The 26,323-nt window shown below is 37.3% G+C and overlaps 2 pseudogenes; one reads left to right on the forward strand and one right to left on the reverse strand.

The window, feature by feature from the left end:
• Nucleotides 1-2,412: 2,412 nt before the first annotated feature.
• LOC107785782 (late blight resistance protein R1-A-like) lies at nt 2,413-15,399 on the reverse strand (annotated as a pseudogene).
• Nucleotides 15,400-17,103: 1,704 nt separating this feature from the next.
• Nucleotides 17,104-24,614, forward strand: LOC107773148 (putative beta-1,4-xylosyltransferase IRX10L; annotated as a pseudogene).
• Nucleotides 24,615-26,323: the final 1,709 nt, after the last annotated feature.

The following is a 26,323-nucleotide window of genomic DNA, read 5'->3' on the forward strand; positions in this document are numbered from 1 at the left end:
ATTTAATTCTATTATTGTGGTTATTACTATTATTGCGTACAGGTTAATGTAAGTGACCTACCTTAGCCTCGTCACTACTTCGTCGAGGTTAAGCTCGGCACTTACTAGTACATGGGGTCGATTGTACTGATACTACACTCTGCACTTCTTGTGCAGATTTCGGAGTTGGTCCCATCGGCGTGCCATAGACTTGCTCGGATTTCAGCTACTAGAGGAGACTTGAGGTATAACTGCACGGCGTCCGCAGTTCTAAAGTCCCCGTCTACTTTACTTTAGCTGTGTATTTTTTTTCTGATAGCTGTATTTTATTCAGACCTTTATTTGTATTATTCTAGAAGCTCGTGCACTTGTGACACCAATTCTGGGATAGTAATTAGACACCGTTATTTTTATGGATTATTCACTACATTTTAGACTTTACTTCTGCATTTGTTTCTTTGTTATTAATAAATTTAAAAATTATTTTAAAATGGATAATATTATTCTAATGTTGGCTTGCCTAGCAAGTGAAATGTTAGGTGTCATCACGGTCTGAAGGTGAAAAATTCGGGAAGTGACACTTGTAAGATGTAGCGGAGTCCCCAATGAATGCCTTGGATGCACATCTCTATGCCAGAAGCTTCACTAAGCCTCTCTTTGCCGTTGAGGCTTGCATTCCTCCAATGATTGATAAAGTTAATAACTGGTTCACCCTTTCGTTGACGAGTATTTGTAAGTTCTATCATACTTACAGTACGTCTCGTGCTATAAAAGCAATTGAGGAACTCTTGCTCTAATTGATCCCAGCTATCAATAGATCCAGTCTCGAGCATTTTCTTTTAGCGAGCAGACAAAATGCTTGACGAGGTAATCTCCATAAGTCCCAGCATTGTTGCATGTCTCAACGAAATACGCCACATGTCGCTTTAGATTACATTTACCATCAAACTGTTGAAACTTTGGAGGTCTATAACCAGCAGGCATCTTCAACATATCGACCCTTGCAGTGTATGGCTTTGAATATGTAAGGGAGGACTTGACAGCAACTTCATACTTGTTCTTAATGGTTCCTTTAATGAACTCCTTCAGTTGATCGATTGGAATCATCCCTTCATATGAGACAAGGATAGCTTTAGCGGATGCTACTTGTCTTGGGAGAGAATCACTCTCTGGAACTTCTAGGAGCTCGTCAGGTGCGTGGGTGGATTCTTCTTCCATCAAGATTCCCACCCTATCTTTAGCTTGTTGATTCTAGCATTTTGATTTTGCATGCACTTGGTCAAGCCAGCGATTGCTTCCGCCAAGTTTTCCAACTGCTCCTCCACAGATGAAGTGTTTGTCTCCATGGCTTGCATAATTATCGTGGACGATGGATAGTAGCATGTATTTTCACATAGATTGATCCTTGATTGGCTTACGCTATGTGGTGTAAGTAGGCAGGATCCATCACTTGAAGCATCATCATTTTCCTTCACAGCAGAGTGCTTGGATCCAGAGAGGTCAAGAAGAGCAAGAGTTTTCTTGATCTTTTCAGCAACATCTCTTCCTCCTTCGGGTGCGTTTGTGGAAGATCTTGCTCCTTTTGAGGGAAGATCCGAAAACAGAGGTTGATGCGGACGACACTTGGGGTGATTATTGTCCTAACAAGCTTGCTTTGCTCCTCGTAACTAGTCCAAAGCTTCCAAACGTAACATCGAGGATGCTTTCCACATCAGCATAGAACCTGGAATTAGCAGCCTTGGTGGAAATTGAACTGGAGTTGATTTTCTTTGAAGCCATTTCAATGTGCTTGAACTTTGGTGATTGAAAAGTTGAGATGAGAGGTAGAGATTGTCCCACCGGACGTGCCAGAATTTGTAGACAATAAATTTGCGTCAAGAAAATAAAATCAAGACCAAAAAATATTGCAACAATCGTAGTATTTGACTTCAAGTAATATGATTGTTACAATCTCTTTGATTCCCCTGATTCTACTCTTCTAATATAAATTCAAGGGCCTTTGAGCTTGATCTTGAATTTGAATTTGATTTATCATTCGCGAACACTTTAATTGTTGCCACGAATTGTATCACGAACAAGTAGCCTCGATCTTGAACGCCTTGTATTTGATTTGACTTCGTTCTTGATCTTGAATACTTGAAATTTGTGTTGAAGTGCTTGAATGCTTGAACACTTGCAGTTTGCAGAGAATTGTGGCCTTTGATCTACGAGCTCCCTTGTATTTTCTTGTTGTAACTTTTGTCCCTTTTTTGGGTTATGAAAACCCTTATTTATAGTTGGTAGTGTGTACGCAGGCCTCACCCCTACCCCGATAGAGTAGGGAGGCTATTTTCGATAGATCCTCGGCTCAAGAAGACAAGCAGTAATGGCATACCGATAAAAATAACAAAATACGCTCACAAAGATATTCAAGAAAAATATTAAAGGTTTTAATTACCCTTTTATCCTTTCTAAAAAGTTCTCTGACTTGGCTTTCTTCCTGCAATATTCAAGCAACAGGTCATGAATGCGACATGCCTATATCTTACCAGCAGAACTCTTTTTAGCAACAGTCACTAGGTTTCTATCAATAAGACTTCGTAGATAATCTTTTGCTATATCCTCCAGCAGCTTCTCTGTTTGAGTTGTCACAAAACCTTCGGATATCCACAACCAAGTTAACTTTGAGACTTGAATTTCTCTATCCTCTAGAAATACTCCAAAATACAGAAAGCATAGTTTCAAATGATGAGGTAAATTTTTGTAACTAAGATTTATTGTGCCTTCTGATTGAGTCTGAATTTGTTGACCTAAATTTGTAGCCAATTGTTCCAAACAATATTTTTTCTTCTCCATTCTTGCGAGGATACCTGCTAACAGAACAATTGAAAGAGGTAGCCCTCCACACTTTTGTGCTATTCTTTCACCAATATCCTGTAAGGCTCGGGGGCAGATATCTTCATTGAACACCTTATTCTTTAATAGCATCCAACTTTCAGCATTAGACAGCAATCGAAGAACAAGGGGATCTGTATCATGTGCATGAGAGGCATGTTAGGATCGGGAACCTTGGTAGCGCGAAATTTAGCCAAACAACGGTATAATGACAATAACAAAGACAATGGAAGTTGATAATAATGGCAATTAAAGAATATAAAGAAGACACAAATTTAACGTGGTTCGGTCAAGGTGACCTACGTCCACAAGCGGAGAGGAGCAATTTCACTATACCAACAAGAGTACAAAAGAGAGTACAAAATTAGAGTAAATACTCTAATTAATCCCAAATACCCCAAGAGAAAAACCTCAGAAGATCACTCTAAAGAAAGAGTTCACACAAGTATTTCTCAACACTCACTCTCTTACAAAATACTCTATAATGAAATAAAGGAGGAGAAAGAAAGAATATTATATCATGACAAATGTCATGATCCAAAAATTTGTTATAATGGATATTATGTCATGGCAAATGTCATGAACCACAAATTTGTTATAATGGATATTATATCATGGCAAATGTCATGAAAATTTGGCCATATTACAAATCTCCACCTTGGCCTAATTTCGGCTTATATATAGTAAATTTGCTCCACCTTTTCCGCAAAAACCCCAATGGGAAAAATCATTCTTCATAAATGCCAATCAAGTTCAGGCAGAGCTTGAACTTGGACACTGGAAGAGGTTTTGTGAACATGTCAGCAGGATTGTCTCTAGTGTTGATCTTCTGAACAGAGACTTTTCTTTCAGCAATGGTTTCTCGGATGAAATGATATTTTATATCAATGTATTTCGTCCTCTCATGATACATTTGATCTTTAGTCAAGTGAATGACACTTTGACTATCACAGAAAATGATAATACCACTTTGGTGTAAACTGAGTTCCGCAAATAGACCCTTCAACCATAAAGCTTCTTTGATCGCCTCGGTCACTGCCATATATTCTGCTTCGGTAGTAGATAAAGCTACTACATGTTGTAATGTAGCTTTCCAATTAATAGTGCAACCACCGATGCAAAATACATAGCCTGTCAGTATCTTCTTTTGTCAAGATCACCTGCATAATCTGAGTCTACAAAACCAACCAAAGTGTTAGTATTTCTCCCAAACTCCAAACATGTGTTTGGAGTACCTCGCAAGTATCTGAGAATCCATTTCACAGCATGCCAATTTGCTTTACCAGGGCAAGCCATATACTGGTTTACCACGCTAACTGCTTGTGAAATGTCTGGACGTGTACAAACCATTGCATACATAATACTGCCGACTGCACTGGAATAAGGAACTTGTGCCATGTACCTCTCTTCTTCCTCTGACTGTGGGGACTGAGCAGCTGATAACTTAAAATGAGCAGCAAGAGAGGTACTAACTGGTTTAGCATCTTTCATGCCAAACCTCTCCAAGACTTTCTCCAAGTACTTCTTCTAGGTCAGAAATAGCCTGTTGGCTTTTCGATCTCTTTTGATCTCCATGCCAAGGATTTTCTTAGCTGCTCCCAAATCTTTCATTTTAAATTCACATTTCAGCTGACTTTTCAAGTTGTGAATTTCTGTTAAATCCTTAGCAGCAATGAGCATGTCATCAACATATAATAATAGGTACACAAATGAACCATCATTTAACTTCCGGAAGTAAACACAACTATCATACATGCTCCTCGAATAACCATGACCCAACATAAAGGAATCAAACCTTTTATACCATTGTCTTGGAGACTGTTTTAATCCGTACAAGGATTTCATCAACAAGCAAACATGATCTTCTTTTCCTTCAATTTCAAATCCTTCGGGTTGATGCATATATATTTGTTCCTTAAGTTCGCCATGTAATAAAGTTGTCTTAACATCAAGTTGTTCGAATTCCAAATCATAAATGGCAACGAAGGCAAGCAAGACACGAATAGAGCTATGTTTAACAACAGGTGAGAAAATATCATTAAAATCAACTCCTTATACATGACTATAGCCCTTTGAAACTAATCGTGCCTTATGCCTCGCATCTTCAACCCCTGGTATGCCATCCTTTTTCTTGAAGACCCATTTGCAACCAACAATTCTTTTTCCTGATGGCGGCTTCACAAGAGACCAAGTACCATTCTTGTGGAGAGACTCAATTTCTTCATTCATTGCAATCAGCCACTTGGCTGAGTCAGCACCAGAAATTGCTTCTAAATATTTTGATGGTTCTCCAATTTCTTCAGTTTCCTGTGCAACTGAAAAAGCAAATGCAACATAATCTCCAAACCTTAATGGTTGTTTACCTTTTCTTCTTGGTCTATGTTTGGCTATAGAATACTCCTCTTCTTCTGGTTCAACTTCAGGAGTCTCAACTTCAGGAATTTCAGCTTCTGTCTCAACTTCAGGAGTTTCAATTGTATTTTGCTCCAAAGTTGATGAGCTTGGCTCAGAAGGAATGCCAATCTCAATCTCCACCTGATTCTGTGTACTCTTTCCTTTATCTGTATTACAAGAACTAAAAGGCTCTTTTCTAGAATGTAACATAGAGGATTCATCAAAGGTTATATCTCTGCTAATTATAAATTTTGGTGCCATGGGATCAGGATACCATAGTCAGTATCCTTTCATCCCAGATGCATACCCAAGGAAAATGCACTTTTTAGCCCTTGGCTCTAATTTTTCATCATTTACATGCATATATGCAGGGCAACCAAATATCTTTAAATCAGAATAATTAGCAGGAGTACCTGACCACATTTCCTCTGGAGTTTTAAAGTTCAAAGGTGCAGAAGGAGCTCGGTTGGCAATATAACAAGCTGTAGAGATAGTTTCTGCCCAAAAGGCGTTTGTCAACCCAGCATTTGAAATCATGCAACGAGCCCTTTCCAAAAGAGTTCTATTCATCCTTTCTGCCACACTATTTTGTTGAGGTGTCATTCTCACAGTACGATGTCGAACAATTCCTTCATTCTTGCAAAATTCGTTGAATTCATCATTAAAAAATTTCAAGCCATTATTTGTTCTAAGCCGCTTAACCTGTTTTCCTGTTTGCTTCTCAATCAAAACTTTCCATTGTTTGAAATTTAAGAAAACATCACTTTTATTTTTCAGGAAATAAACCCAAACTTTCCTTGAATAATCATCAATGAAAGTTAACATATACCTAGCACCACCTTTTGATGCGGTACGTGAAGGACCCCAAAGATCTGAATAAATGTAATCCAAAGTACCTTTTGTTCTATGAATCGCTGGAGATTTGAAGCTGACTCTTTTCTGCTTCCCGAACACACAATGTTCACAGAACTCCATATTTTCGCTACTTTGGCCACATAAGAGACCTCTTTTACTGAGGATGGAAAGACCTTTTTCACTCATATGCCCCAATCGCATATGCCACAATTTGGTGATGTCAGAATCTGATTTATCTGATATTGAAACTGCAGCAGCACCTGTAACAGTAGATCGCAAAAGAGTATATAACGTACCAGATTTGCGTGCTTTCATGATCACAAGAGCACCATGAGAAATTTTCAGAACTCCACCTTCACCTGTGTACTTGCACCCAAGAGATTCTAGAGTGCCCAAAGAGATGAGATTTTTATTCAAGTCAGGAACATGTCTAACATCAGTGATAGTTCTCACCACTCCATCGTGCATTTTGATTCGGACTGTACCTTTTCCAATAACTTTGCAGGCAGCATTGTTGCCCATCAAGACAACTCCACCTCCAATAAATTCATATGTGGTAAATAAATCCTGACTGGGACACATATGATAAGAACAACCTGAATCTAAAATCCACTCATTGTTAGATTTGAAACTATTATTAGTTACTAAAAAAATAGTTCTCTCAGTCTCATCAGCAGCTACACTTGCTTTGGCAGTGTCAGTATTTTTGTGCTCATTTTACTTTTCTGTATGCTTTTTTTGTTTTTCAATTTAAAGCATTCAAAAATAATGTGACCTTTCTTATGACAATATTTGCATATGACATTTCTGTATCTGGATTTTGACCTTGATTTATGTTTCTCACTACTTGAATCTTTCTTATTGGATCTACCTCTTATGAATAAGCCTTCCCCTTGGTTCCCACTAGTTTTTCCGGTAATATCTCTATCTATTTGTTCTTTTGATTTCAAAATAGATTTGATATCTTTATAAGAGATATTATCATTTCCATAAAGCATAGTATCTCTTATATGTTTAAACGACTGGGGTAAGGAAACAAGCAATAACACAGCTTGATCCTCATCTTTGATTTCCGCATCTATGTTACTTAAATCTATAAGAAGAGATTCAAAAGTATCAAGATGAGTAAGTATAGAGGTACCTTCAGCCATACGAAAAGTGTAGAGTTTTTGCTTTAGGTAAAACCTGTTTTCTACTGTTCTTTTCATATATATGGTGTTAAGCTTTTTTCATATGCCTCTGGCTGAGCTTTCTGCTGCAACTTCACGCAAAACCTCATTTAAAAGATTTAAAATAATACCAGTTTTTGCCTTTTTGTCTATGACGACAAACTACTCGTCCGTCATTTTATCCGGCATCTTCTCCTTTCCTTGCAGTGCCAAATCTAAGCCATCCTGAATTAGGATAGCTTACATCTTTAATTGTCACATTCCGAAGTTTGCACTTCGGTCAAATTTCTCAACATAAGACTTTGTTAGAGTCATTTTGGCTATTTAAAATAACTCGGTTAGATCTAGCTCTGATACCAATTTGTTAGGATCGGGAACCCGGGTAGTGCGAAATTTAGCCAAACAACGGTATAATGACAATAACAAAGACAATGGAAGTTGATAATAACGACAATTAAAGAATATAAAGAAGACACAAATTTAACGTGGTTCGGTCAAGGTGACCTACGTCTACAAGCGGAGAGGAGTAATTTTACTATACCAATAAGAGTACAAAAGAGAGTACAAAATTAGAGTAAATACTCTAATTAATCCCAAATACCCCAAGAGAATAACCTCACAAGATCACTCCAAAGAAAGGGTTCACACAAGTGTTTCCCAACACTCACTCTCTTATAAAATACTCTATAATGAAATAAAGGAGGAGAAAGAAAGACAAGAGTGAAAAGCTCTTGAATTGGTATGTTTGCAAATGAGGAGAAACTCCTCTATTTATAGCAAGAAATTCTTGGCCTAATAATGGATATTATGTCATGGCAAATGTCATGATCCACAAATTTGTTATAATGAATATTATGTCATGGCAAATGTCATGAAAATTTGGCCATATTACAAGGCAACATCACAATTCCGAGTCGTCAGAATAATTCTACTTCCCTTGTTGTCATCTGGGAAGCATAAATGTAAATCATCCCATGCATTAGTATGCCAGATATCATCAATGACGATAAGGTATCTTGTGCGTATTAATTTCTTCCGAAGTTTATATGCTAATACATTTTCAGCCTGTTTCTCAAGTTCAGCCGTCTCACCAACAAGATCACCTAGAATGGTTAATAATATGTCCTTTCGTGTATATTCTTGTGAGACACACATTTGGGCACGTATATCAAAAGGAGAGACAACTGACTGATCAAAGTATAGTCTGTTTGCCAAAGTTGTCTTTCCCACTCCAGGCATCCCAGCAATAGAGATGACATCAATCTTTGAAGATCCTTTAGTTAGTTTATGTCTTAGTTCGTCCATCACATCCTTACGGCCAACCAATTCTTCGTTCATGCCAGGAATCCTAGCAAAATGTGAATAAGTATCTGCATTGGTAGCATCTGTGGTGTTATGCAAAGCAAAGTCAAATGCATTCTTTTCTTGAACCTCTGCCACCTCTGCCATGAGCATTCTAATGTCCTCTCCGACATTCAAGATCCAGATAAGAAGACACCAGCCAGGAATATCTTTTTTCTTACAAGCATCAAATATATATTCTACCTCATACACCAAACCAATCACCTGTGTTGCAAAATGTTGAAGTCCGCCATGCTGTTTTACAACAGCTTGAAAGCACATAAGTTCTTTCTGGATTGTCTGAAGTTGGCTCTTCACAGACTCTACTGAATTTGAATAGAGGCTTAAAAACGTCTCCTTGTTGTCTAAAATGAAATCAGCAGAGCCTACTCCATCAATTCCAGGTAAGTTGAGCTGAAGGAGAAATGTTTTTCTGGTGATGAGGTAGATCATTGCTTGCATATTCTGAATTTTACCTTGGAGATCAAGAACTAGTACGTTGTTCGTTTCCCCCACAGCCGTGTCTTCCTTATCCTTCTCCTTTACAATTAATGAGTAAACCGGAAGTCCTGCATCAACAATCACAGAGTCGATATCTTGAAAATGAAACTCAAGGGCCTGTAGTTTGGTGAGATTGTCTCTCAAGAAGCTGAGCATCTCCTGAAGTTGTTTTATTGCTACGTTATTACTAGAAATTGATAGTTCTTCCAAATTGTGTAAGAGAGTCTCGAGAAATCCAACTTCACAATCGACTACATACTTAATCCTGATAACGGGATACCATCGTGACTGTACTATCTTTAGAGCTTGCAGGACATCAATATAGATCATGCAGATAGTGTTGAAATTGTCAAAAGTCCCACATCGGTGGATGACAATTTTGAATGGAAATTTCACCCTATAAAAGGAGGCCTAATGTTTAGGATTTAAACACACCTCTCATTTGCCTTTTATCTTCTTAAGGCATTTGTATCTTCTCTCTTTAGTATTATTTCACTTGTAATTTTGGAGTGGAATAAAATATTGATTGTGTCCGAGGAAGTAGGCAAAATTGGCCGAACCTCGTAAATTCTGGTGTTCTTTTATCGTTGTCTTATTGTCTTGTTTATTATTTAGCGGTTGTCATAATCTTTGGTATAGTAGTTGTGACTCATTCACACTATATACATTTTGCTTCCGCAACAATTGGTATCAGAGCCAAGGTACTGTCTAAGTATGCTCTGTGGTTGCAGCATAGTCTGATCTTCCACATCAGAAAAGATCTATCTTGGTAATTGAGTCAAGGTTCTGTCTGAGTATGCTCTGTGGTTGCAGCTTAGTCTAATCTTCCACACCAGAAAGGAAATAATCTTAATTTGTGTCGTCAGCTACTAAATAATATTTGTGTCAAAATGGAAGACAATAAACAAGAAGAATCTACATCAAGTGTCAATAATACGTCATCGTTGGCATCTTCGCTTATGACAAGAATTGTGTCAAATGTGAAATTTGCGGTAGAAATTTTTGACGGGTCAGGACATTTTGGGATGTGGCAAGGCGAGGTTCTAGATGTTCTTTTTAAACAAGGGCTAGATCTTGCCATTGAAGAAAAGAAGCCAGATGTTATTGGAGAAGAAGATTGGAAAATTATCAATCGTGTTGCTTGCGGTACCATTCGATTCTACCTTGCTAGAGAGCAGAAATATCCATACACAAAGGAAACTTCTGCAAGCAAATTATGGAAAGCATTGGAGGATAAATTTTTGAAGAAAAACAGTCAAAATAAATTGTATATGAAAAAGAGACTGTTTCGCTTCACCTATGTTCCTGGTACCACAATGAATGAACATATCACCAGTTTCAATAAGTTGGTCACAGATTTGTAAAATATGGATGCAACTTTTGATGATGGTGACTTGGCCTTGATGTTGTTGGGGTCACTTCCTAATGAGTACGAGCACCTTGAAACTACTCTACTCCATGGAAATGACGAAATTTCTCTCAGAGAAGTTTGTTCGGCTTTGTACAGCTATGAACAAAGAAAGGGAGAAAAACAGAAGGGCGGAGAAGGAGAAGCACTAATTGTGAGGGGTCATCCTCAAAATCAAACGAGGACTAAGAAGGGAAGATCCAAGTCGAGATCTAGACCCAGCAAAGATGAATGTGCCTTTTGTCGAGAAAAGTGGCACTGGAAGAAAGACTGTCCGAAGTTGAAGAATAAGGCCAGACATAACAATGGAAAGGCCATTATGGATTCAAATGTAGCTGATTGTGATGATTCAGACTTCTCATTAGTTACAACAGAGTTATCAACATCATCAGACATATGGTTGATGGACTCGGCTTGTAGCTTTCATATATGTCCCAACAAGGACTGGTTCGTGAATTTTCAAGAAGGAGAATATGGAGTCATCCACACAGCGGATAACAGCCCTCTTACCTCATATGGCATTGGTTCAATAAGATTAAGAAGCCATGATGGAATGATCAGAACATTAACAGATGTTCGATATGTACCGGGTTTGAAGAAGAATCTCATCTCTGTGGGAGCCCTAGAATCAAAAGGGTTCAAAATCATTGCAGAAAATGGAGTGATGAGAATATGCTCTGGTGCACTAGTGGTAATGAAGGCCAATCGGAAGAACAATAACATGTACCGCTATCGTGGTAGTACAGTTATTGGGACAGCGACAGTGACATCCAGTGATGACAAAGAGGCAGAAGCAACCAGGCTATGGCACATGCGCTTGGGACATGCTGGAGGGAAATCCTTGAAAGCTCTATCTGATCAAGGATTGTTAAAAGGCGTAAAGACTTGCAACTTGGAGTTTTGCGAGCATTGTGTCAAAGGGAAACAGACAAGGGTTAAATTTGGTACAGCGATCCATAATACTAAAGGCATTTTGGATTATGTACACTCTGATGTTTGGGGTTCTTCCAAAACACCTTCATTGGGTGGGAAGCACTATTTTGTAACCTTTGTTGATGATTTTTCCCGAAGAGTATGGGTGTATACAATGAAGAGGAAAGATGAAGTGTTGGGAATTTATCTCAAATGGAAGACGATGGTGGAGAATCAAACAGACAGGAGGATCAAGTGTATTCGCACAGACAATGGAGGTGAATACAAAAATGATCATTTCAATAAGGTCTGTGAAAATGATGGCATCGTCCGACACTTCACTGTCAGACATACACCACAACAGAATGGAGTGGCAGAACGTATGAACCGGACTTTACTGGAGAAGGTACGGTGTATGTTGTCCAATGCTGGCTTGGGCAAAGAATTTTGGGCTGAAGCAATTACATATGCATGCCACCTCATTAATCGTCTACCATCTGCTGCTATTGATGGCAAGATACCATTTGAAAAATGGTATGGAAAACCTGCTGTAGATTATGACTCTTTGCACGTGTTTGGCTCAATTGCATACTATCATGTGAAAGAGTCAAAATTGGATCCGAGAGCAAAGAAGGCTATATTTATGGGGATTACTTCTGGAGTCAAAGGATACCGCTTATGGTGTCCAAAGACAAGGAATATTATATTCAGCAGAGATGTTACCTTTGATGAATCTGCCATAACAGATAGGGTGACAGTTGAAGATGTCAAACAAACTGGTGGTGCATCAAAGCAGGTGGAGTGTGAGGGAAAATTTATTTTTCCTACACAAGAAGCAGAGGAGGAAACTCATGAAGATTATCCTCTGGAAGAAGAGCCAGTAGAGAGGGAGATTCCAACTCAGGAACCTCGACAACAACTTGAATCAATAGCAACCAGCAGGCCAAAAAGGACAATAACGAAGCTTGTTCGTCTCATAGAGACGGTTGCTTGCGCAACCTCAATTGTAGCTGATGGTGTTCCTACCACTTATAAAGACGCAATCCAAAGTTCAGAAGAAGATAAGTGGAGGATTGCCATGAATGAAGAAATGCAGTCCCTTCATCAGAATCATACATGGAAATTGGCCAATCTCCCGAAGGGAAAGAAAACAATTGGGTGCAAATGAGTATTTGCAAAGAAAGAAGGATTTCCTAACCAAGAAGATGTTCGCTACAAAGCAAGATTGGTGGCCAAAGGATATGCTCAGAAGGAGGGAATTGATTACAATGAAGTATTTTCTCCAGTTGTAAAACATTCCTCCATTAGAATTATGTTGGCTTTGGTAGCACAATTGGATTTGGAACTAGTTCAGATGGATGTAAAAACTGCATTTTTACATGGAAACTTGGAGGAGGAAATCTACATGAATCAGCCAGAAGGATTCAAAGTTGCTGGAAAAGAAAATATGGTATGCAAACTTGAAAAATCATTGTACGGATTGAAACAATCTTCTAGACAATGGTACAAACGATTTGACAAGTTTATGTTGCGCCAAGGGTACAAGAGAAGCAAATACGATCATTGTGTGTATTTGCGCAAACTTAATGATGGTTCCTTTGTATATCTTCTCCTATATGTTGATGATATGTTGATAACTTCCAAGAATTCAGAAGAAATTGATAAGTTGAAGATTCAACTGAAGGAGGAGTTCGAGATGAAGGATCTGGGTGAGGCAAAGAAAATTCTTGGCATGGAGATAATAAGATATAGACGTTCAAAGAAACTCTGTTTATCTCAGAAAGAATATTTGAAGAGAGTACTACAGCGTTTTGGCATAGATAAGAAGACTAAGCCAATTAGTACGCCACTTGCTCCCCATTTTAAGCTAAGTACTACTATGTCGCCAAGGGATGAAACTGAACAGGAGTATATGTCAAGGGTACCATACGCAAATGCTGTTGGTAGCTTGATGTATGCAATGGTTTGTACGAGACCTGACATTTCACAAGCCGTTGGAGTTATTAGCAGATATATGCATAATCCAGGAAAGGAGCATTGGCAAGCTGTGAAATGGATTCTACGGTATATTCATAGTACTGTAGATGTTGGGTTAGTTTTTGAGCAGGAAGGCAATCGGTCTGTAGTTGGATATTGTGACTCAGATTTTGCGGGTGATCTGGACAAACGAAGGTCAACTACTGGTTATGTGTTTACTTTTGCAAAGGCACCAGTTAGTTGGAAGTCTACTTTGCAGTCAACAGTTGCTTTGTCTACAACAGAGGCAGAGTACATGGCTATTACAAAGGCTGTAAAGGAGGCAATTTGGCTTCAGGGGTTGCTAAAGGAGCTTGGTATTGAACAAAAAAATATTACAATTTTTTGTGATAGTCAAAGTGCTATTCAATTAGCGAAGAACCAAGTTTATCATGCAAGGACGAAGCACATTGATGTTCGGTATCATTTTGTACGAGAAATCATAGAAGAAGGTGGAGTCACGGTGAAGAAAATTCATACTACGGAGAACCCTGCTGATATGCTGACAAAAGTGGTGACTGCGGTCAAGTTTCAACATTGTTTGGATTTGATCAACATTGTTGAACACTAAAGATTGAAGATGAAGACACAACCAAAATTTGTTATTGAGAGAAAATTGAAGATGTGGAATTTTGCCAAGGTGGAGATTTGTTGAAATTGTCAAAAGTCCCACATCGGTGGATGACAATTTTGAATGGAAATTTCACCCTATAAAAGGAGGCCTAATGTTTAGGATTTAAACACACCTCTCATTTGCCTTTTATCTTCTTAAGGCATTTGTATCTTCTCTCTTTAGTATTATTTCACTTGTAATTTTGGAGTGGAATAAAATATTGATTGTGTCTGAGGAAGTAGGCAAAATTGGCCGAACCTCGTAAATTCTGGTGTTCTTTTATCGTTGTCTTATTGTCTTGTTTATTATTTAGCGGTTGTCATAATCTTTGGTATAGTAGTTGTGACTCATTCACACTATATACATTTTGCTTCCGCAACAGATAGTTGGCTCAATAGGCTTAAATTTGCTTCCAAGTATATTAGAAAACAAGGAATTCATTTCATCTAGAGCTGAATCCTCACATTCGTATTCATTACTCGGAAAATACAACCAGGTAAACATTATTGTGTGCCAAGCTACTTCTAAAACGTGAGCGAAAAAGTTGAGTTGGCTCCGAGGCTCTATGCTAATGTCTGAAACAAAGCAGACAAAAGTTTTAAGGAATTTCAACTCCTTTAAAGCCTTTTCAATTTGACACATGAGTCCCCCAACACAAACTGGTGAACTTGGATCATTAAATTTCAGTAAATCACTGAGATTGTCTGCGACAGTACCAATGAATTCCATGACAAAATTGGGAACAACAAAACCATCTTTGTTGGCTGGAAGTTGTAATGCTCTTTATTCCATCTAATTATATATTGCAGACAATTCATAACATAAGTAAACAGTTTACTCCATGGCCTTATTTTCTTATAGGATAACTCTCTGAGATCAGCTGCAGCATATTGAAACAAGGTTTGGAGATTATACGAGTCATTTATGAAGCACTGCAGTTTGAGAGTAATATCTAAGAATTTGAGATCCTTTTTAAGGTACATAAAATCATCCTTTGTATTCAGATATGAATGTTGAAACTCATAGAATGAACCCCATTCCTCTTCAATCCGCAGCATAGTTTCAAAGAAATGAGATTCCTTTGAAGACAGATATTCTTGTTTAAACACATGGAACGAACCACATTTCTCCTCAATCTGCTGCAGAGTTTCAAAGGTATCAGATTCCTCCAAAATCATAAAGAAAGAACGACATGCCACTTCAATCCATTGATTAATTTCAAGGGGATGGGATTCCTCTGAAGACAAACGGAACGAACCCCATTGTTGTTCAATCTGCTGCAGATTTTTAAGGAGATGAGATATCTTTGGAGACAGATATTTCTTCCTTGAAGACATCTCCTTAATCATTCCGGAGAAATTATGATAACAGAAGCTATTATGGAATTGAACTTCAACTAAGCTTTTAGATCAGACATTTGACTTAGCCTCTTAAAACAACATTAAAATCCTTCAGAGGTTTGTCATCTTACTGCTACACACATACTTTATTAGTTGCTTCAAATTTGACCAGCCTGATTGTGACCCTCAATGAATTACTATAACTAAAATATGATATTGACTCTTCTAAGATTCAAAAGACAGCACAAAACTGTGTAGTAGATGATTTTCACCCTGCTTAATTTTTCAGATGAATTTTATTAGTGAATTCGAGAAGAAATATATGGACACAAAATTACCATTATCTGGAGCTTCATACTTGATATTTCATACCATTGTGTTAGAAATATGGATACAAAATTACACATACAAGAGGAAAAATAACAACAACAACAACAACAAAAAACTCAGTATAATCCCACAAGTGGGTTCTGGAGAGGGTAGCGTGTACGCAGACCTTACCCCTACGTTCAAGAAGGCAGAGAGGTTGTTTCCGGAAGACACTCGACTTAGGATAAGTAAAGGGAAGGGCAACAACAAGCATAACAATTAGAAAACCGAAGCAAAACTATAAAACTAAATACACTAAGTACTGCAGTCAAAAAGCCGATAAGAAAGTAACAACAAGAATCCAAGTCAAGGAAACAAGAGGAAAAATAAGTTACTCATATTTATTCCTCCATTGTTCTTTATCAGTAAATATATATATCAAGGACAGTTGACTTTATGCTACAATTGTATCTGGTCATATCACATGGATTTAATAGATCAAGACGTATTTGATAAAGTAAGATAAATGTCTGGAATAACTGAAAACAGCTCATTTTGCCATTGTTTAAACGGAGATCAGACGTAGAACTAAAGCAAATTTAATCTGGTAATCTATTTGTTTAATTCGTCCAAACATCTTTCAAATTTAACAACGGACAGACTTTATAGTGTTTTTATTTGTAATTGTTGGGCTAAATTAGTCTAAAAGATATTTTTAACATGATGTGACAATATTCATTTTGGGCTAAACTCCCACCATTTTGACTCTGGTTCTTTGTAATGTTCTAGGGCCCTATTAGCAATCCATAAATACTTGTTAACTTCTTTCAAAGTTACTAATCTTTTCTTCTTTTTGTCGTACATCTTATAAAAACATAAAGTCTTTAACTAAGAACCTTATTGTTCTTTTTAGGAAAAATAGGATGCCAAAGAAAAGCTCAAATTACTGTGGTCAGCAATAATAAGAGAGTGAAAGGGACTTTAGGGACAATAGGGTACACTAAAGAAAGTTTATTGTCAAGCCTTGCAGGTGTTGACCTGAGTTGCAATATTTGTTTATCATTGTTCTCTTTTTGGTAGGCCCTAAGCTAAAGATTTTACACTAACAAATTAATGTCAGATGGCTCCATAAAATAAGGTTAACTACCCTGTCTAATGACACTTCAACTGTTGATTTCGACTACCTTTGTCTAGTGACACTCCAACTGTTGATTCCAACTATTGATTCCTCCTAACTTGTCTGTTCACATTCCAACTATATATTGACTCCTCAACATTTTTAAAGTTACTAATCTTTTCTTCTTTTTTGTCTCATTCTTTTTTCTGATTGCTTCTGCTATAGGCTACAATTTTGTTCCCTATCCTAGAAGATGAGAAATTAGAACAGGACCTTTCTTGGGTTTCTTTATCTTGCTTTCTTTTTGAGAACTGAAACCCGGCCTGAATACACTGAAAGAATTTCAGGAAGTGCTGGTGATGTTTTGGAAGATAATCCAATAGGAAGGTTAAAAGTTTGTGTGTATGAACTTTCCAGCAAATATAACAAGAAAACTCTTCAGAGAGATTCGAGATGCCTCAATTACATGCTTGCAGCCGAGATATATATGCATCGTTTCCTGTTATCCAGTCCTGTTCGAACTCTTAATCCAGAGGACGCGGATTGGTTTTATACTCCAGTTTACACAACTTGTGAGTACTTGACACCACATGGTCATCCTTTACCTTTCAAGTCACCTCTTATGATGAGAAGCGCGATTCAGCTTATTGCTTCTACCTGGCCATACTGGAATAGGACACAAGGCGTGGATCACTTCTTTATTGTACCACATGATTGTTGGGATTTTAAGCTTGTGTAGCTTAAAGAGTGTGAATCAGAAATGGAAGGAAAATGAAATATTTGAGTTTCCTTTAGAAAAGAGACATTGTCCCATATCGGAGTAAGAAAGGGCTTTTGATGGGTATATATATAATTGCTCTTCTTCTAGCTCTTAAAAAGTTAAGGAGAAGGCAAGCCTCGCGCCGTCGTCGTCGCTCGGCTTCGGCTTCGGTTTCGGTCAAAGATTGATTGATTAATCTTTTTGGACAAAATTTCTTTCAATTATTTAATTAAATAATTAACGAAAAATTCAATCCGGAATAACCCGTGACCCGCGACCTGGTTCGGTCAGGCCCATTTTCTTTTCCGGATTATTTTAAATACATTTTTCTCGCAATATTTCAAACACCCCTTATAAATAGAGTTTGAATCCCAGAATCTTTCCTTACGAAATTTTCTGAGCTTCTTCTTCTTCTTCTTCTGCACAATATTTTCCAGTGTGTTTTACGACCATTGAGTGGTTCGCAGTTCATCAGAGTTTTTGGTACCAATACACTGGTGAGTTAAATCGTTCTATCCTGGGAGGATATATTCCAGCACCTCGGGTACTTGAGGGGAATAATTTTCTTAAGGACACACTGTGTATTCAGTGGGCTCGATTTATTCCTATACTGTTTTTTCCAGAATTTATTTCGTTAAACAAGTATTACTAGCTTTCTGTTTTGTTTTTTCAGAAAGTTTAATTGTTTATTACAGCAATACAGAATTATAACATTCTTAAGGAAATTATTTTTTTTTATATTCTGTATTTTGTTTGTGGAGATTAAAACCTGCGTGGTTTTCTACTCCTTCTGAATTTTATTATTCTGATTTGAAGATATAAAAACTTCATCAAAGTATTGAAATTCGTAAAATGATTTGAAGAACATAAAAACTTCATCGTTTTTCTGTAAAACAGTATATAAAAACTCCGGTTTTATTTATTATACATACTGTTTTTGTTAATAACAGTATTGTTTACTGTTCTGATTTTGCCATTAATTGAACTCTTCTGTTGTTTACAGTGAGAAATGACAATTGATAACGGAAATTCTTCTGCGACTATTGCGGCAACGACGATAGCCTAGTCAAGCCGGACTGCTGTTCCACCGGCAGAGAAACCGGAGAAATTTTTCGGAGCCAACTTCAAAGGATGGCAGCAAAGGGTGTTCTTCTGGCTTACCACACTTGGTATGCAGAAATTCACTAGTGAAGAACCTCCAGTGCCTGCTGTGGACATGCCGGACAACGAGAAATTCATGATTGTTGAGGCGTGGAAGCAGGCAGATTTTCTTTGCAAAGGCTATATCTTAAGCGCTTTAGAGGATGACTTGTACAATGTGTACAGTGCGATAAATACTTCGAAAGAATTATGGGACGCACTTGAGAAGAAGTACAAGACTGAAGATGCATGCTTGAAGAAGTTCGTGGTTGCCAAGTTTCTAGACTATAAAATGATAGACAGCAAAACTGTTGAAACCCAAGTTCAGGAGCTTCAACTTATTTTTCATGACCTTATTGCTGAAGGTATAGTCGTGAATGAAGCATTTCAAGTGGCTGCAATGATTGAAAAATTGCCTCCTTCGTGGAGAGATTTCAAGAACTATCTTAAGCACAAACTCAAAGAAATGAAGTTGGAAGATCTTGTCATTCGTCTCAAGATTGAGGAAGACAACAAAACAGCCGAGAAGAACTCTCGTGTAAATTCAACGATCATGGGAGCTAATATCGTTGAGGAGACTGCTCCAAAAAGTAAGAAGAGAAAGAGGTCTTCTGGACAGACTAAGGAGCAGAACAAAAAGAAATTCAAGGGCAGCTGCTACAATTATGAAAGAACCGATCACAAAACCCCTGATTGTCGTCTCCCGAAAAAGTATAAGAAGAAGGGACAGGCTAACATAGTGGAGAAGAATGATGACATTGATGATCTGTGTGCAATACTTTCGGAATGCAACCTAGTTGAAAATCCGAATGAGTGGTGGATTGACTCTGGAGCCACTCGACATGTTTGTGTTGTCAAGGAAGCATTTGCGACTTACTCTACTGCTGGTCCCGAAGAAGAACTTTCCATGGGAAATACTGCAAAAGCTAAGATTGAAGGTTATGGGAAGATATTCCTGAAGATGACTTCCGGCAAGGTGTTAACGCTCAACAACGTTCTTCATGTTCCTACTATTAGGAAGAATTTAGTTTCTACATCTTCGCTTGTTAAGAATGGATTTAAATGTGTATTTATTTCTGATAAAGTTGTTGTAAGCAAGAATAAAATGTATGTTGGAAAGGGCTACCTCACAGAGGGCCTCTTCAAACTAAATATAATGGTTGTTGACAGTATGAATAAAATTACAGCTTCTTCTTATTTATTGGAGTCAAATGATTTATGGCATATTCGTTTAGGACATGTCAATTACAAAACCTTGCGGAAGTTAATTAATTTAGAAGTGTCGCCTAAATTCGAGTGTAATAAATTAAAATGTCAAATATGTGTTGAGTCTAAGTTTGTAAAATATCCTTATAAGTCTATTGAAAGGAATTCAAATCCTTTAGACTTAATTCATACTGACACTTGTGATATGAAGTCGACACCATCTCGAGGTGGGAAAAAGTATTTTATTACTTTTATTGACGACTGCACTCGATATTATTATGTTTATTTGCTTAATAGTAAGGATGAAGCAATTGAAGCATTTAAGCAATACAAGAATGAAGTGGAGAATCAATTGAATAAAAAGATCAAAATAATTAGAAGTGATCGGGGTGGAGAATATGAATTTCCATTTGCAGAAATATGTTCGGAATATGGAATTATCCATCAAACTACTGCACCTTACACACCTCAATCCAATGGAATTGCAGAAAGGAAAAATCGGACATTAAAGGAAAATGATGAATTCTTTATTAATAAGTTCTGGATTACCGCAGAGTTTGTGGGGCGAAACTATCCTTACAGCTAACCGAATACTCAACAGAGTACCCCACAGCAAAACGCAATCTATTCCATATGAAAAATAAAAAGGTAGAAAACCCAACTTGAAATATTTCAAAGTGTGGGAGTGTCTAGCAAAGGTACAAGTTCCTTTACCTAAAAGGGTTAAAATCAGACCAAAAACTATTGATTGCGTTTTCATTGGATATTCTACAAACAGTAAAGCATGTCGGTTTTTGGTTCATAAATCCGATAATCCCGAAATTCACATTAATACGGTAATGGAATCAGATAATGCTGAATTCTTTGAAAACATCTATCCGTATAAAACTGAATGTGAGTCGTTAAGTGAAAGACCTAAACGACCTCGGGAAGAACCAAAGGAAAATACTCCATGTATAGAAGATCCAAGGCGTAGCAAACGTCAAAGAACATCTACTTCCTTTGGACCAGATTTTGTGACATTCTTGCTTGAAAATAAGCCTCAAACTTTTAAAGCAGCTATGTCATCTTCTGATTCAGCATTTTGGAAAAAGGCAGTCAATAGTGAGATTCAATCATTTTGGATAACCATACATGGAAATTGGTAGATCTTCCTCCGAAAAATAAGCCTTTAGGTTCGAAATGGATCATTAAACGGAAAGTGAAAGCTGATGGCACTATTGACAAATATAAGGCAAGACTTGTCATCAAAGGTTATAGACAAAAGGAAGGCCTTGATTACTTTGACACTTACTCTCCAGTAACGAGGATAACATCTATTAGGGTGTTAGTGGCACTAGCGGCTGTGTATGGTCTTGAAATCCATCAAATGGATGTTAAAACAGCTTTCTTAAATAGAGAATTAGAGGAAGAGATTTACATGGAACAACCTGAGGGTTTTGTGATAACTGGTAAAGAAAAGAAAGTGTGCAAACTTGTTAAGTCACTTTATGGACTTAAACAAGCACCCAAACAATGGCATGCCAAATTTGACCAAACAATATTGGCAAATGGGTTTAAAATCAACAAGTGCGACAAATGTGTTTACATTAAAAACACTCCAGGTCATGAAGTCATTGTTTGTTTATATGTTGATGACATATTGATAATGAACAAAAACATGGCAGATATAAATGCTACTAAGCGCGTGTTGGCCAGCAAATTCGATATGAAAGACTTAGGAGTTGCTGATGTGATCTTAGGAATCAGAATTCACAAGACTCCACAAGGTCTAGCATTATCACAGTCTCACTACATTGAAAAGATACTTGACAAGTTCAAGTATTTGGATTTCAAAATTCCCAAGACTCCAATTGACGTGAGTTATACACTTCAAAAGAATGAAGGTGAAAGTGACTCACAACTGGATTATGCAAGAGTATTGGGAAGTTTGATGTATATCATGAATTGTACACGACCAGATATAGCATGTGCTATTAGTAAACTGAGTCGGTTTACAAGTAATCCCAATCACATACATTTGATGACAATGAAACGAGTTTTGGGGTATCTCAAATATACCCAAAATTATGCTTTGCATTATAACAAATATCCCTCCGTGATCGAGGGATTGAGTGATGCAAATTGGATCACTGGATCATCTGAAGTTAAATCCACGAGTGGATATGTTTTCACAATTGGGGGTGGAGCAGTGCCTTGGAAATCATCCAAACAAACGTGCATCGCCCGTTCTACAATGGAATCTGAATTCATAGCTTTAGATAAGGCCGGTGAAGAAGCTGAATGGCTCCGGAATTTCTTGGAAAATATTCCATTTTGGCCCAAACCTTTGGCACCTATTTGTATACATTGTGATAGTCAAGCGGCAATAGGCAGGGCAGGGAGCGTTATGTATAACGAAAAATCTCGTCATATACGACGGAGACACAATACCGTTAGACAACTACTCTCTAGTGGTGTTATCACAATTGACTACATAAAGTCAAGAGATAACGTGTCAGATCCACTTACAAAAGGCCTATCTAGAGAGGCAGTTGAAAGATCATCAAAGGGAATGGGGTTAAGGTCTAGGACAAGTCATCATGACGGTAACTCTACCTAGCAGACTGGAGATCCCACGAGCTAGGTTCAAAGAGATCAAACAAAGTTATGAATGACAGTTCAACATTGTCAAATAACTCAACCCATTCTCGTGATGAAGACAATGTTCAGAAATCGAGGTAAAGCATTAAGGCTTTTTGATGAGTCAACAAAGCTTAAAGATTTTTTAATGATTTGCTAAGTCTGGCAGGATATGACCAGATAGTGTGTCTACAGGATTACACGTTTAGAAATCACTTATGTGAGTGTGAAGTGTAAGCCGCTTCAAGGGGAATGAAAGTAAAGGTCCATTCTCTAAGCACTCATGAAACCAGGCGGTGTTCATGGCTGAAACGAACACAACCGTGAGAACCATAGATGGTTAAGGATTGATTGTGTGACTTATGTTGTCTACGTATACAACAAAGCTCGACGGTTCAAAGATATCAAAAATCTACAGATTAACCGAATATATCCGATATAAGTTCACCACGGAAAGTTCAAAGGGAAGCCTACTTATCCAGATGCAATTAATTCTTGCATGTAAAACACATACGCGTCCGTGCATTCCTTTATTTTATATCCATTCCCCATTCATGTGGGGGATTGTTGGGATTTTAAGCTTGTGTAGCTTAAAGAGGGTGAATAAGAAATGGAGGAAAAGTGAAATATTTGAGTTTCCCTTGGAAAAGGGACATTGTCCCATATCGGAGGAAGAAAAGGCTTTTGATGGGTATATATATAATTGCTCTTCTTCTAGCTCTTAAAGAGTTAAGAAGAAGGCAAGCCTCGCGCCGTCGTCGTCGTCGCTCGCTCGGCTCGGCTTCGGCTTCGGATTTGGTCAAAGATTGATTGATTAATCTTTTTGGACAAAATTTCTTTCAATTATTTAATTAATTAATTAAATAATTAACGAAAAATTCAATCCGGAATAACCCATGACCCGTGATCCGGTTCGGTCAGGCCCGTTTTCTTTCCCGAATTATTTTAAATATATTTTTCCCGCAATATTTCAAATACCCCTTTTCCAACAGCCATGGCTGTTTCTGAAAGGTTGCAAACCTTTTCAGAAACAATGCCAGCAACTCTATAAATAGAGTTTGAGTCCCAGAATCTTTCTTTACGAAATTTTCTGAGCTGCTTCTTCTTCTTCTTCTTCTTCTTCTTCTTCTTCTTCTGCACAATATTTTCCAGTGTGTTTTACGACCATTGAGTGGTTCGCAGTTCATCAGAGTTTTTGGTACCAATACACTGGTGAGTTAAATCGTTCTATCCTGGGAGGATATATTCCAGCACCTCGGGTACTTGAGGGGAATAATTTTCTTAAGGACACACTGTGTATTCAGTGGGCTCGATTTATTCCTATACTGTTTTTTCCAGAATTTATTTCGTTAAACAAGTATCACTAACTTTCTGTTTTGTTTTTCCAGAAAGTTTAATTGTTTATTACAGCAATACAGAATTATAACAATGATTTTGGTGCATGTTTTCACTTTCAAGAAGAGAAAGCTAGTGAAAGAGGAATTCTTCCGTTGCTGCAGCATGCTACCTTGATTCAAACATTCGGGCAACGAGGCGGGTACTACGCAAGAGGAGCTCGAGCAGCAGTTTGAGAGAACTTTAAGAACAATCCTCTCTTTGATATTTCTACAGATCATCCAACTACATACTACGAAGACATGCAACGAGCTATCTTTTGCTTGTGCCCTCTCGGATGGGCTCCGTGGAGTCCAAGACTGGTTGAAGCTGTTATATTCGGATGCATCCCCGTTATAATAGCAGATGACATCGTGTTACCATTTGCTGATGCAATTCCTTGGGAAGATATCGGATTGTTTGTAGAAGAGAAGGATATTCCCTATTTGGATAACATTCTCACTACTGTTCCACCACAAGAAATATTGAGGAAGCAGAGATTGCTTGCCAATCCTACAATGAAGAAGGCAATGTTATTTCTACAACCTGCTCAACCAAGTGATGCTTTCCACCAAATTTTGAATGAACTTGCTCGTAAATTACCTCATCACAAGACAATATACGGCGACAACATCTTCTTAAACTGGACTGCTGGTCCAGTTGGGTGATCTAAAACCTTGGTAGGATCGAGCTGCTTATGGATAGGTGATTGCTTTCATTCCTTAGTCTCAGCTTCGAACTTTTATTCTGTATCAGAGGTGATGAATTTCATCACAAGTGCAAATTTATATTATGTGAGAGATCCACCAGTTATCATATCCACATTCTGAGACCTAACCGTTTTACCTATCATAGACTAATCCATCTATATTAGGACAGATTTGATCTGAAAGATTAATTCTTCTTCATATTCAATTAGGACTGGTTCTGTACTGTAGGATGGTGAGAGAACTTGACATTACTGAACAGACCTGGGAATCCGTATGTCCATCTAAAAAATGTAAAACGAAGGAAGAATAGTAATTTGGTATCTTTTCAGATGTAAGTTTAGACCAACCTAATGTCTTATTCATTTTGTTAGAATAGCCGAGACGGAAAAAACTCAAAACTAACCACAACACGATAAAGAGGAAATAACAAAATTATTAATGAACGATAAATAAAAAATTGACACCATGCTTTTATAATATCTATTGATCATTCAAGCAATCTCAATCCATAAAAAGTAAAGAAAGCCGTAAATTTTAGATTGGACAACTGATACTATATCAATCTGTAAAATTAGTTGGGCGCGACATCGTAAGTTGTGGTTTAAACGAAAATATGATCATTCAAAAACAGCTTAACTTGATGGCCAACTGATACTATTTCAATAAAGTTGCTTATTTTTTATCTACTGCAATAACATTCACTCAGTAGTCCTGACGGAGTTGATTATAAAGACGGAAAATTAGCATTTCAGCGTCCAACCATCAATACTCTGTCATGAGTTGAATATATGAAGCTAATTGGTCTGAGCAGAGAATAGTTATTAGCAATGTGGGCTTCCTAAATTTTAGATTTAACAAAAGGACTCTTAGATTTAGTCCACCTTTGACTGGTTGTTGCATCATCATAATTTGAAGGTAAAAGAGCCAAATATACTTCTCTACTTTCATATATTGTTACGTTTAACTTCTTTTATACTATCGAGCCAAATTTACCCCTACTGTTATATTATCGGACTGGATTTACCCCTACAATCAGCAAACTTTAAAATATACCCCTTGACCTGTTAAGTAATCCAAAATCTCCCAAATTTCTTTTATTTAAATCACTTGTTGTTCTTCTTGGTCCACTATTTTTGAAATAATTGGCATTTACCTGCTTTATGAATTAGAGAAAAAAAATAAGAGAAAAAAATATTAAATAATACAACCGAATAAATAAAGTATAGTAAATTGAAAAATCTAAATTAAGTAGCTTTTCTAAATTCTAAAAGTATTTACAACATCCGAATTTTAATGAATTCGTTGCACCAAATGTATAGAAACTTTGCAAGTATTAGTGATTGAAGTTGAAGTTTATCGGAGACTTTACATTATCTAATTCAACTTTGCTTTAATTAAAAGCATACACATTGTGCACTCTTAAGTTTGTCGATCGGACTCTATACTAACCGGGCAATGATAAAATATATTTGAATATACATGTACATACACGATGATCAGCCGCACACAATAAATAGACCCACTAAATTCTACGGCGTGCATATGATTGAAAAATAAATAAAATTTTAAACTAATTTTATTTATTAAAAAAAGAGAAATTGGTGCATTGGTAATTAAAAAAATTATGAATAATTTGTATAGTCTAGTAGCTTTAGCATTCACATCAATGGTAATTTTTAAAAA

The sequence above is a fragment of the Nicotiana tabacum genome, chromosome 24, assembly GCF_000715075.1.
Source record: "Nicotiana tabacum cultivar K326 chromosome 24, ASM71507v2, whole genome shotgun sequence".
Lineage (NCBI taxonomy): Eukaryota > Viridiplantae > Streptophyta > Magnoliopsida > Solanales > Solanaceae > Nicotiana > Nicotiana tabacum.